The sequence below is a fragment of the Haemaphysalis longicornis genome, unplaced genomic scaffold (genome assembly GCF_048455015.1).
Source record: "Haemaphysalis longicornis isolate Haplotype H1 unplaced genomic scaffold, Haemaphysalis longicornis Haplotype H1 scaffold_1, whole genome shotgun sequence".
NCBI lineage: Eukaryota > Metazoa > Arthropoda > Arachnida > Ixodida > Ixodidae > Haemaphysalis > Haemaphysalis longicornis.
In genome coordinates, this window is record NW_027526203.1 from 471,634,422 (window position 1) to 471,647,634 (window position 13,213).

The window sequence follows — 13,213 nt, forward strand, 5'->3', positions numbered from 1 at the left end:
TTCTTTATATTTGTCTGTCTGTCTGTCTGTCTGTCTGTCTGTCTGTCTGTCTGTCTGTCTGTCTGTCTGTCTGTGCCACTCGATGCAACCACTTGCCTCCTGGCCAAAAAAAAAATCATCAGGTATCTGCTTGTTTCGCTGCAAATGAACTCATGCCATTGTTTCTACACATCCACATTATTCAACGCAAAGTGCACATCGGGCATATTTTATGGAAAATTTAATACATAACCGAGGGTAACCGCATTGGTTTAATTAAGACTGCACGTCGGATTAGTTATTGGGACAGCAAATAAAGGGCCAAAGCGGTGTTGAAGAGAGGCAAGACAAAAGCAAGCATTAAAACAAAACATGTCAGCTTGAGCCGCTTCAAGCACCACATAAAATAAAGATAAAGAAAAGGACGCGCGCTGTCCCAACAGATGGCGCGCGAGCACTGCAAACGCGGGAAAATGGAATTGAATTGGACAAAAATTCGTTTCATTCATCATCCGAAGAACGAAGGGGAGAGAGTGGGGTAGGGGGGGGGGAGGGGAAGAGGAGGGAGGTTTAACTTATGTGGCAGGAGCCAAAGAATATTTTGGCGACATTTGCAGAGAAGTAAGCAGATGTGCGGTCATTTTTTAGATGCAGAGCATCTGATTCACTCGCCTTGTCCCTCCGGCGTCGTCGTCGTCGTCGTCGTCGGCGTCGGCGTTGTCCACCCCTCACCCATTCTCCTCGCCGCGCCAGCTGCGCTCTCCGCCGCTCACCCCCTCTCCTCTTCGATAGCGAACTCTCCCTCGCGAGGGGCATTGGATTGGATTCGATTGGATTGGCTTGGCTTGGCTTGGCTTGGCTTGGCTTGGCTTGGCTTGGATTGGATTGGATTGGATTGAATTGGGTTTGGATTGGATTGGATTAAAGTGGATTGTGTTGGATTGTGTTGCGTCATAGCCGCGGCAGACGCGCTGGGGCCGGCGCATGTGCAGTACTCTCTCTTCCGCGGTTTCCTCTCCTTCGGGCGCGCTGCGCATACAGTCAAACACGGATATATCGAACTCCAAGGGGATCGCGAAATAGTTCGATATATGAGAAATTCGATATAAAAAATATGGGCTCTGAGACGTCACCTATGGCGGACGATCACTTACCGATCGGCGCATTCATGAATGACAACTAATTCTGCACTCACGACGCAACAGGACGCTTTATTTCCATGAAAAAAAATCGCTGATTTTGGCCTGCTTCTTCGTCCTGGAAGTGAAATTAAAGACGCTGATCTCAATCTTCTCGAGCCTGTCTAGGTGCTACAGCCCAGTTCCTTCCATGTCGTCGCAACAACGGCGAATCAAGCTGAACGCAGCGGCCACTTCACCCGCGGAGTAATGATCGTGTAGCCGCCTCCCCGTCCGGACGATCTTCGCCACTCGAGCTATCGGCCTGGGCTCCTGCGACCACAGCCACGATATCCTCGTCATCGAGGCTCGCAACAGCCTGAACATTGGTGTCAGTGTTCACGAAGTTGTCGGCAGACACTCCGGCTGGAACAGCAGCCGGGAAAGGGGACGACACGTGTCGACACGTGTCACGAAACGTGTCGCCCATGCACTCGTCGTCGTCGTCGTCGTCGCCGTCTTCGCAAGCTTCGGAAAGTTCGGCAGTCACAAAGCCTGCTTTCCGGAAGTAGTTGGCCATGGTGTCCTTCTTTATGCCGTTCGAAGCGCCTGTCATCATATGTATCGCCCCCCGTCGGGGCATCCCTACCTCGCACTGCCACATTTTCCTAACGTTCGGGCTTGTGTGCCTAGAAAGATTTAGCATACCGGGCTCCATCCGCTAACGCTACGGCGGCCGGTAACGGGGCCCAACTGGGCAACGCAAATTCGTTCCGGTAGGGGGGATTAGTTCCGCGAGCCAGTCTTTGCCATGACCGCGCATTCCTTACACCTCCTCAACCTTAATCGGGGGTGCAGCGACCGCCGAAGAGCACCTTCCAGCTCGCGCGGCGTTCGATATACCCAAATTAGGGAAAAATACGGTTCGATATAGACGCACGAATTCCTATACTTTTACACAGGATTTTCAAGGGGATAATTTACGAGTTCGATATAGACAATAATTCGATATACCCGTGTTCGATATATCCGTGTTCGACTGTATAACCGGTGGGCCGTTCTCCGGCGAAGCAACATCCACGCTTGGCTCAAACACCTACAGTCCACGCCGCTTTACAAGTACGCCAACGTCGTCATCGACTGGGACCGGCTTACGCAGTCCCCTCAACGTTATGCGCGCTATAAAACGCGGTCCCTTCGCCGCTCCGACTATGCGTCGCATCTCACAGGGGTTCCCGCGAGGGGAGGTGGGAGTTTTTTCTTGTAAGCAAGACAGAGCGATTTCATATATTTAGGCGCGTACGACGCAATGCCCTCTGGATACAGTGTGCGCTCTTTTTGTTTTTAAGTAACCCACTCACGATAAATGTAAAGCCCATAAAAACGCAAGTTTCTATTTCTATGCAACGCCAGCGCTGACTATTACATCAACATAAGTGCTCATTTCCTTTAGAAACATCTGGTCAAGTCAGTTTTTTCGGAAGTAAACGTTCGAGCAAGCGGTGATGTAACTACATCGAGGACAAATTCGGGTTTAACTAGGTCTACCAAAGGGTTTAAACGCAGCAGCGTACGTAAGGGCAGCAAGCTCTAGGAGAACAGTATCTTCAGCTAGTGCTTTCGCAAGCAACGTGGAACATTTCCGATAACCTCGCCGCCGCTTCTGTTCGCCGAAGCCTTCACCCGTGTTCGAAACATTTCTAAAGCAGAAGCTAGTTTTAATGCCTCCCCATGGTAGATGTGTTGTATTATAAATTTTTCTGCTTGATAAAAGAACCGCGTTACTGCAAACATACTTGCAGTCAAAGACTTTCTCAAAGTTGTCATCATCATCATCATCAGCCTACTCAGGTCCACTGTAGAACGAAGGCCCCTCCCACTGACTTCCAACCGCTCCTGTCCTGCGCTGCTCGAGTCCACAGTTTACCCCAGGATTCCTCTATTTCACCCCGCCATCAAGTCAATGGCCTTACCCTTCTTCTAGACCCATCTCTTGGTGTCCACTCTGTTACCTTAACGTCTCACTACACGGCCAGCCCAAGTTCATTTCTTTCTCTTTATTTCAACTATGATATCTCCTACTCTAGTTTGTTATGTGATCCAGGTACCTCGTTTCCTGTTCCTGAGTGTTATTCCTAACATCCCTCGTTGCATGGCCCGTTAAGCCTACCTAAGTAAGACTCATAAATGTTTTGCCAGCAAGCACAAGTGGTTTGTCCGTTTTTAAGTGTTTCCGTTCCCCCGTATTAAAATTCAGAGATAGAGTCTAATCGTAGGTATGTCTTGATTAGTGTGATCTTCTGTCGCACCAATCTCTTCGTCATCAGGATATATGTCTGGCGTGTAACACGTCCGGCGGTGGTGCCGGCTGTTGGGGGTGTCAGCTGCAGCGGGCGCCTGCCCCCTCACTCACTGTGCGGCAACGTTGTGTTCCCTGACATCTTCGGGCATCTTCCACCGACGTAGAGGCTTTGGAGTTCATCGCAGCAGAGCCAGCACGCACGTGGGGACATTCACATGCAGTGGTGCGGCGATTGTGTCTTTTCATGCCCTCATCGTCATGATCCTTGTCCGATTCCGGTGCTTTCTTTTTAGATTCGACTGCATCTCATTCACTCGCCTTGTCCCTGCATCCGGCGTCGGCGTTGTTGTCGGCGTCCGCCCCTCCCCCATTCTCCTCGCCGCGTGAGCTGCGCTCTCCGCCGCTCACCCCCTCTCCTCTCCGATAGGGACCACTCTCTCGCGAGGGGCATTGAATTGGATTGGATTGGCTTGGATTGAATTGGATTGGCTTGGCTTGGATTGGATTGGATCGTATTGGATTGGATTGAATTTGGATTGGATTGGATTAAAGTGGATTGTGTTGGATTTTGTTGCGTCATAGCCGCGGCAGACGCACTGGCGCCGGCGCGTCCCCTCACCGTTATGCGCGCTATAAAACGCGGTGCCTGCGCCGCTCCGCTCCATCGTTCCAGCGCCGTTCCTCCGCATTGCCAATGCTGCAACGTGAACCCCCTATGCGTCGCATCTACACAGGGGTTCCCGCGGGGGGAGGTGGGAGTTTTTTCTACCTCTGCTATTAGAATCCGCAAATTACTCCTGTATTTTTCAATATATTCGTAGCAGAGGTTTATAATTCGATGGCCACAATGCATTCCCCAGGTCCACCTTTCGTTAGCCAAATCCAAGGATCGGGCGTGATAGTGTTGGGAATGGGTGTTGGACTTCCATTCCGTATACACCGGGTTCGATTGCCAGATAGAAATTTACTCACTTGGCCTTCCTTTACCTTTTTCTTGTTGAATGGTGAGCCATTGTTGAAACCATGGCTCGGTCCCACCGACGCCGCACGTCGGGCTCTCGCGTAATCTGACATGTATTGCTCTCATATTTTTAAAACTGAGGGCCCACTTAAAACATGTGAGCCCTTTTCTTTTCAATTGAGGCAGATCCCAAAAACGGAATTCAGATAAAGCTGGATTGACAAGAAAAACTCGGCAACGTTTTCATAAAAATGAGGATGCAAGAAAATAGGTGACATAACGCCCTGCAAACGTATGCACAGATCGTAGTTCGTATCGGAAATGAGCCAGATAGTGCTGTTTCACGGATCAAAATGAGCCAAATGCATTTGCTCAATGGGAGTTTGCTTTTGGCTTGACTGTTCAGAATATTTTGTGAATGTTTTCGAAGTTTTTTTTTTCTTTTCGTAGCTGGCTTATTATGAATTTAGACGGCAATAAGGAGATCGGTGAAAGACCCGTAAACAGACGTCGACGACAAAGTGAATGGAAGAAGTGACCGAAATGAAACTGAGAGATGTGAAACAATCATTTCATCTGGTCTCCCCCGTCCCTACGGCGTAACTCTGGCTGTATTTACCTTGTACTCCTATATTTACCCTTTTAGTACTTAACTAAACAGTTGCCGCTTACAAGCACTGGCAGATTCCCCCCCCCCCCCCAACTCTGTGGACACAAACCGCTTCATTAAGGTGAAGTAGAAGATATGAGCAGCCTTCTTGCGAAGCGTTTTGGAAATTCACCGCAAGGCAATGAAGAGCTGTTTACTTCATGAGTGCCTTCAAGCGTACTCGGGAAAGTTATCCTACGGAATAATTTGAAAAGAGCTGCTAATGGTGCCAAGAGACTAACCTTCTCTGCATGTATAGTTCTGGTGTTCTTGAAGCCCTGTTGCATATGTTTACTGCCTTTTATGCCCAAACTCCATCTCACCATTCTTGAAAGTCATTTAAAATGAAGTTTCCCTAAGAATGCCGCACCAACCTGAGTGTTTCATTTAAATATGAGCCAAACTAAAACTTATCGTACCAATATTGCATAATTTCTATTTATTAGTGGCCATAAACTTCTCCTAGCTGACATGTAAAACATAGCTTTGACAGCATTGCATTTAGGTCCGGTAACAAACGAGCCCCTTTTTTGTCAAATTCGCTTTGGGTGGATCTGGCTCATTTAGAAAAAAATGCCTCATGTGTGTGCGAATTTCCACGGCATCGTAAGTGACGTAAAAGTTACTGAAACTACACAAAAATCTGGCGTAATATTAGAACAGGTGGTTTCCGAAAATTCCCATGTTTATTGGTGAACTCTCTGAAAGGATATTCTGCGAACTTGGTGTAACGTGATGCGAACACTGAAACAGAAGCTAGTGCCACGACGTGATAGCGAATGCACGAAGCGACAAAAAAAAAGGTTTCAGAAGTGACGAAAAGGGGGACGCTTGCTTTACACAGATTTCAGAATTTTGAGCGTCGTTGCGTACTCCAAACTGCTGCTTGAAGGGGACAGTTTCTACGGTGACGATGGTGGAGACTAAATTAAATGCTCGCGCAAATTCCCACCACTTCCCGGTGGCAAGAATGTAACGGCTGTTATTCAATGCGACTTTCTGCTGAGGTCCAGATGCTGATGTATGCATTGAATTATCATATCTATATCCTCTCACGACTGGTCAGAATAACCGCGATAAATGGCTAGTCAGTCGAGGTACGTAGAATCGCCGCTAAACTACTAGCGGACGACCCTGGTCAGTACGTGCAGCGTCATCTGTATTAAGGCGAAAACCTTACGTGCCCCATTGCACGGAAACACCGGCGTTGCTCTTGTTGTCCGGTAAAAAAAATGGCGGCCGTAGTACAGAAGGAATAACAAAACCGCTGGGGCATTCAAGTCTGCTTCCGTGCTTTAAAATAGAAAGCATTATGGCTTCCCCTGGTGGTCCTCAGCAAAAACTTTTTTACTGCTACGTTGTGTTGGCGTGTATTTCTTGTCGTTCTTTTCTTCGTCTCTTGGCGCGAATCACTTCGGCATACTTCATGCCACAGCTTAACCAGCATCAGAGTTCGCCATGGCTACTGTGTATCTGTTCTACCCACGTGCCGTCAAGTTTCCCTGTCACGCAGTATGACGTCAGCGAACTGCACGCTAGGCTGACTTTTGTTCCACCGCTGGCAACGCGCTGAGGTAACGCGCTGACAACGCACCCGGCTCCTACTCTGAAGACCCGGGTTTGATTCCCAGACGAATTGATATGTGTTTTTTTTTGTTTACTCTTTAGAGCGGCGGCCATTTTCTGTACAAGACAACAACAGCAACAATTACAAAGCCGGTTTTTCTCACAATAGTCCACTAAAGGTTTTCGCCTTAAAAATTAAAACAGACTTATGATGATGATCATGATGCTGATTGAGTGGCTTCACACTACGACAGAACGACGTGGGCTAGCAACGCTCTTTCTTGGCTCTGCAGATGCAAACAATCACTCGAAACATTGACGCATTCATTTCGCGATTTATTTATTTATTTATTTATTTATTTATTTATTTATTTATTTATTTATTTATTTATTTATTTATTTATTTATTTATTTATTTATTTATTTATTTATTGAAATTATCGACAGCCAGAGAGATGGTTGTGTGATTAGTCATTTTATACACCATTTTCCGATACACCTGCGCGGGTATACCAACGGAAGGCCCACATATCTACGGAGTAGCACAACGTATGTATGGGGTATGTAACAGTACGCTGGTACTGAAGCACCGGCATATTCATTTTCCGATGGCACGCGCCCTGGATTGACACGCCCGATACACCGCGACGCGAATCTTAAAGGGCTAGAATATCGGTCCGCGCGTCAAAAGCTTTTACATCCAAGTCATACGACCCCCAGAATAAAGGTCCAAAAAAGCATGTCCCCACCTGCCTGCCGCTGTCACGGTGAATCGCTTGGCCGGCGTGAGATTTTCCAGAGGTCCCGTCCTTCTCCATCTCGCCATCTACGAATTTCCGATTAATTACCCTGCGCGCTGTGCTTTCTCCATCTCTTCCGGCCATGGGCCCGAGGCTGCTCGGCTGCCGCCATGGGACTGTAATAATTTCTAAGCCGCGAGCCTGTTTTAATTAAAAGCTTTAATGCCGTGCGATGGGCATAGGGAGTGCCCTAGAGCCCGGAGATTATCGGGGATTCGTCCCCGGCTCGGAAGAGCAACCGGCCAGCGTCGACAGGCGCGCTGAGACCTCGAAGCGTGCTTGAAAGAAGATATCCGGGATAATTCTTGAGATTGCGTCGTACAACAAAATATCGTTTCCTCCCTGTTTTTGCTCCTATTTGACTTACCTTCGTTCGCAATTGCTACCCTTTTTTTCTGTATCTCTCCAAAAATAGACGAAGCGAGGTGCGTAACGGGGATTTCCTGGTAGCCTAGTGTGCTCCGAAAGGACAGATACGGCGCCATCTCTCCTGAATGATCTTTGCTGCTCTTATGAACAGTTTTACAAGGACTCTCGTTCTCTAAAATAGAGTTTCTACGCAATTGGCCCAAATTTTCTGTAGTCTGTTTCATATAACTTATTTTCCTTTCAATACAAATCATTCACATTTTTTACATCCTTACGGTTTTTTTTATAAACGTCGCCATGCAGTACTTTAGTTCATTCGTTCATTTGGTGCTTTTATTTGCTTCAGTGTAACAGGAAGCCGTGCTCCTCCCTGGAATATGTGCAAGGCCTGGCGCTCGGTGCGCACATCAACAGGTCGGCAGGTTGTGTTTTTTTTTTTTTTTTTTGCGGCACCGAATACTTGACCACGGCCGCTGGATGAGAGCGCACCCAAGGTCTTTCATCCAGCGGCCGTGACTTGACCATCTGTTCACGTGGCCTGATATACAGGGTCTCCCAGCTATCATGCACCAAGATTTAAAAAAAGGCCAATGGCGTTACTCGAAGAAAACCTAGTGCACAATTTTTGAAGTACTGTGAAGAAACGGAGAGTATTTTTTTTCGTTAATGAGACTTAAATAATTAATAGTAATTAATTACCTAACTTCAGAAATACTCTCCTAATCCCTAAAGTGTCAATGAGGAATTTGTAGGTACCCACGAGGGGCATATAACTGCGGTATTTTCAGCGACGAACTAATTGCGTACGCGTTTATTCTGACTCATAAAGAAAAGCTCATTGCATGTAGCGCCCTCTGTACGGCCTCTACCAAACACCGGAACGGGGGAGGAAATATTCTCCCCTCTCGTCTGCGTTGCCGATAACGAAACCGTTTTTTTGTTGCGCAGCAGCTTTCTCCGACCTGGCGTACACGACGGCTCTCTGCAACACCGCCCCTGCAGTGTGCTGCTTCCTTGTCCTCTCACTGACTTTTTTAAAGACGATAGTCTTTCTTGGGCTACTTAAACCCAGAAATTTTGGTCTGTCTGTATGTCTGTGTGTCTGTATGTCTGTCCGTCTGTCTGTCTGACTCGATTCAGCCAGCCGGCCAAAGCAAAACAATGCCTTCGCAATAGTCTTATATAGTCACAGCTAAACCTACCCGTCTTGGTCCGGTGTAATGTTCATACGTGTCAACATTGTTGAAGAAGAACAAGACATTACGCAAATATGAGACGACAAATCAATACAGAAGTGATATTTGCAGTGTTCCTTTATAAAAATTCAAACATGCTTGACTTTTGCGAAATTAAATACTTAATCAACTGCAGAAAAAGAATTCACTCCGCCGTCGCCTGCTGTCGCCAGCGCCACTATAGCTTCTGGCGCCATTTTAAGAAATCAACCGGCAACAGTTACGCAAGGTTCCACTAGATAGTTTCCACGTTCTGCTTGCAACGCACGTGGAGTAGGGAAACGCGGTTCTATAAACGTTGAAGTAGGGTGCCTCGATTAACGCGCGTCTTCGCCGTACGGCAGCGTTCGCATCGAGACACCCGGTTTGAAGCAGTGGAACGCGGGAAATTTAAAATGATTTAAGCAAACCTTTGGTGTCTTTACCTTGGGAGGAGCGCGACGCAAGAGGAACAACATGAGAGGTGAGTGGTAAAGCGAAGGGAGGCATTTACTTGGCAAAAGTCGATAGAGACTATCGTCTTTTGACGACATTTGCAACGAAAGGAGCAGATACGCGGCCAATTTTTTTATCACCATGTGCTCACCACGCCAACTCGCGGCTCACCCGTCATGTGTTTGGCGCACATTATGTGGGCGCCGCTGCAGGCTTGCTGTGTGCGACTCGCCTGAGCCAAGTTCAACGTTACCACCGCATTTGGGGAAGCTTTCTAATGACGCCCAAGGGTAAAAAAAGGCAGTGATGATTCTAAACTACCCCTTTCTTCATCAGCGAGCACAGACAGCAGCATATTGATGCTTCAGTTATCAACAACAAAAGGCTCCCATTCGATAAAAGTTTGTCTGGCGTCTCTGAATGGTTGCCAGACCAGCGGTGTGCTCTTCGCTAAAAGAGCGAAAACAAGGCAATGAGTGTTATTACTCAAACATACGCCCCGTACTGTTTCGTTACAGGTTTGAGCTTACAAAACTTTAAACTAATCGAAGGTTGCAATTGAGGGCTCACATTTGACGAAATAAAAAACACAGCTCATGCTCGCGCATTGCTGTGGGTTCTCGAAACAAACCACAAGCTCATTGTTCCTACTTGCATGCTCTGCGTTCAGTGTTATAAATACTTTGTAGCCGTTGAAGTTTTAGTTGCACTTTGGTTATCACGCGAATGTTATAGACATGTGATACGTGTACTATTTGTTGCGCCTAAGCCGTACCACGAGACACTTGTCCATTCCTTCGTGGTCGCCATGTAGCAGACGCTTCCTTTGGGGCCCGAATCGCGAAGTTTCGACGGCATCCCGTAGCTTCTCCTCGCCGAGCAGGAGCTTCGTTAAGCTGCTTTTCGGGACACCGTGCTTCGTCTCGAGCGCCGCCTTTGTGTAAAAGCCGCTTTTGAAGTCAAGAATGATGTCCATCTTCTTTCTGACGTAAGCGCATGATGTACATGCTTCTGTGCGGCCATTGAAACAACGAAGCCTAGCGGCCTCAATTTCGCGAGTGCTAAGGAACCACGGAATGGAGAATACGGCAACGCAGTAATGAAGCACGAAGCATAGTGCAGCACGATGGCACGAACGCGCGGCAGCAGGAGCTAAGCCGTGCAACCTGGGTGACTTGCATCGAGACCGAACAAATAGAACAACAGCGATGTAGCATTCTTCGCGATAACACGGCTGAGTACTAACGAGGCGAGGCTTGCGAAGCCAACGAGTCTGGTGCGATCGGTCTGGTCTGGTCTGGTGCGATCGCATCAGACCGGTATTCTGGAGGTCGTGGGTTCGGATCCCACCTGGCGGGCATTTTTTCTCCACTTTCTTTCTTTCCAAATTCTTTATCTGTTTCAATGACCTACCATATCCTCCCCTTTGCTTTCCGAGGTTTTCTTGACTGCCAAACTTTATTTCTGTCATATATATATATATATATATATATATATATATATATATATATATATATATATATATATATATATATATATATATATATATATATATATATATATATATATATATATATATATATATATATATATCTTCGTGAAGTGTAGCCCTTAGTTGCTGCAGGAATACGCACAAAGTAAAAGAGTAAAAGTACGCTCTTCGGAGACTTTATTTCAACGTTTCAACTTGAGACAGGTCTTCTTCAGGTCTTCAGGTCGAAACGTTCAAATAAAGTCTCCGAAGAGCGTACTCTTACTTTGTGCATATATATATATATATATATATATATATATATATATATATATATATATATATATATATATATATATATATATATATATATATATATATATATATATATATATATATATATATATATATAGAGAGAGAGAGAGAGAGAGAGAGAGAGAGAGAGAGAGAGCAATACAATTTTAAAGTTGTTAGAGAACACAAGAAGAAAACTGAACGGGGTAGCGACATCCATTGGTTGCAACGTTTCGGCAAAGAAACTTGTGTCTTTTTAAAGGTCTACTATAATGTGGTGATTCATTCCTACACAGGACAACGCATTTTGCGAAATGAGCGCTGCAGTACTGAACCTGCTCCACACTGTCATTTTGCCCAGCAGGGACGCCGCACACTTGTACCACCGGCGTTGTTTTTGAAAAAAAATCGCATCGCGCATGCCGGGCGGCACTGGTATAACAAAGCCTGTCTACGTCGTCTCCATTCAGTGCATGTGAAAGATATTCGGTAACGTATAGCCTACAGACTAACTAAGTTCACTCATGCGCTAGAAACCCAGTCGCTGAAAATGTTTGGGAAGGCTCCAAAAAGCTCGAATTGCTGTTATAAAAAGAACTTGTATCAATACTCTAGCTATTTAAACCCGCGAAAGTAGGACAACCGACCAAGAATAAGAAGGGACATCATGAGAAGTGCGCCAGAAAGTATTACAAAGTCACGTTATAGAGGTAAGCTGACCTTAAGTTTGGTTCAATACACCCTGCCCGAAATCAAGTTACACGTCATCGGAACGGGAATGTTGTTAGTACTTTCTTGATTTTTTTTAATCTCATCAAAATTGGTCTGGGGTACTACCAATTATAACATACAATGTCACACTAGTAAAACATCACTAAAGACTTATTACCTTCGCTGTTTCGCATGCATGGTGTTTTAAGGGGTCGACACCATCACGCGGAACCTTCTGAGTGTAGTTTTTACTGATTGAGTTTCCTGTAAACGCCAGTTCAATTGTTCTGATATGTATCTCATTACCAGGGCTGTTCAAATATCATCAAACTGTCTTGTGCAATCAGCACTGCCCATGAAATTTTCTTCTTTTCCCTGGAGAGTGTTGAAATGACATATTTTTGCGAACACCGTGCATCTTCCCATGACTTTCGGACAGAGCCCACCTTTTGTTTGACTTGTTTCCTTACAACTCCGTGTACACAGTCAGCGTGGGTGTATTCAAATTACATGAAAGGTTTCGCGGGAAAAACAGAAGCCTTACTGCTTCCACGTCCCTATTGAGCCGCATAGCAGTATTCGGTTGGCTCATAATGAACCGTTCAGTTGAGGGAAGCGCTCAGAACTGCGTAGCTGTGAAGCCATTTGATGGGTTACTTAGCATGCAAAAGAAACAAGTGAGGAAGTACTGTGGGGTAGAGATGCCATGGCCAAAGTCGGCCATTTTATGCTTTAACGCCTCTTTGATGGTGCTATTCCGGAGTTAGTCGAAAGGTTATAATGAGCGCATGCTCTAAAGCGAGGGTTTAGTTTCCTCCTAATCTTTGCCTCTCGGAAACGCCTACGTGACCTCAAGCCCCGTGTTAAGAGTTCAAGCTTTACGTATACGCGATGAAGCTGCACGCAAGCTGTAAAGCGAGTGAAGTGATGCGGATTATTGAAGGACACCTAGGGACCTTTTACACACTCCGAAATCTCAGCACACGGTGGTTTTCATTTTTCCCCGCCCTCGGAAAAACGTCCGTGTTGAAAGTAGTTTCTACTTAACAAGGCACGTTCATGCCATATGTGTCTTCTATGTATGTAACCTGCGCCCGGAAGGGAAGAATGAAGTGGACGTGAGGCCCTTTTTAAGTTGGCGAAACAAAAATTGAGAATAAAGGATAGCTTTTTCCTCAAATGAGCGATTAGAATGCCACTCATAGATTAGTCCCGCAGCAAAAAAAAAATGTACTAAGTCGATTTACCGGTAGTGCCAGCCCATGTATTGTGCAGCATGTCGAGGAGCTAGGCAAGATCAATGCCATGATCACAGAATGTGAA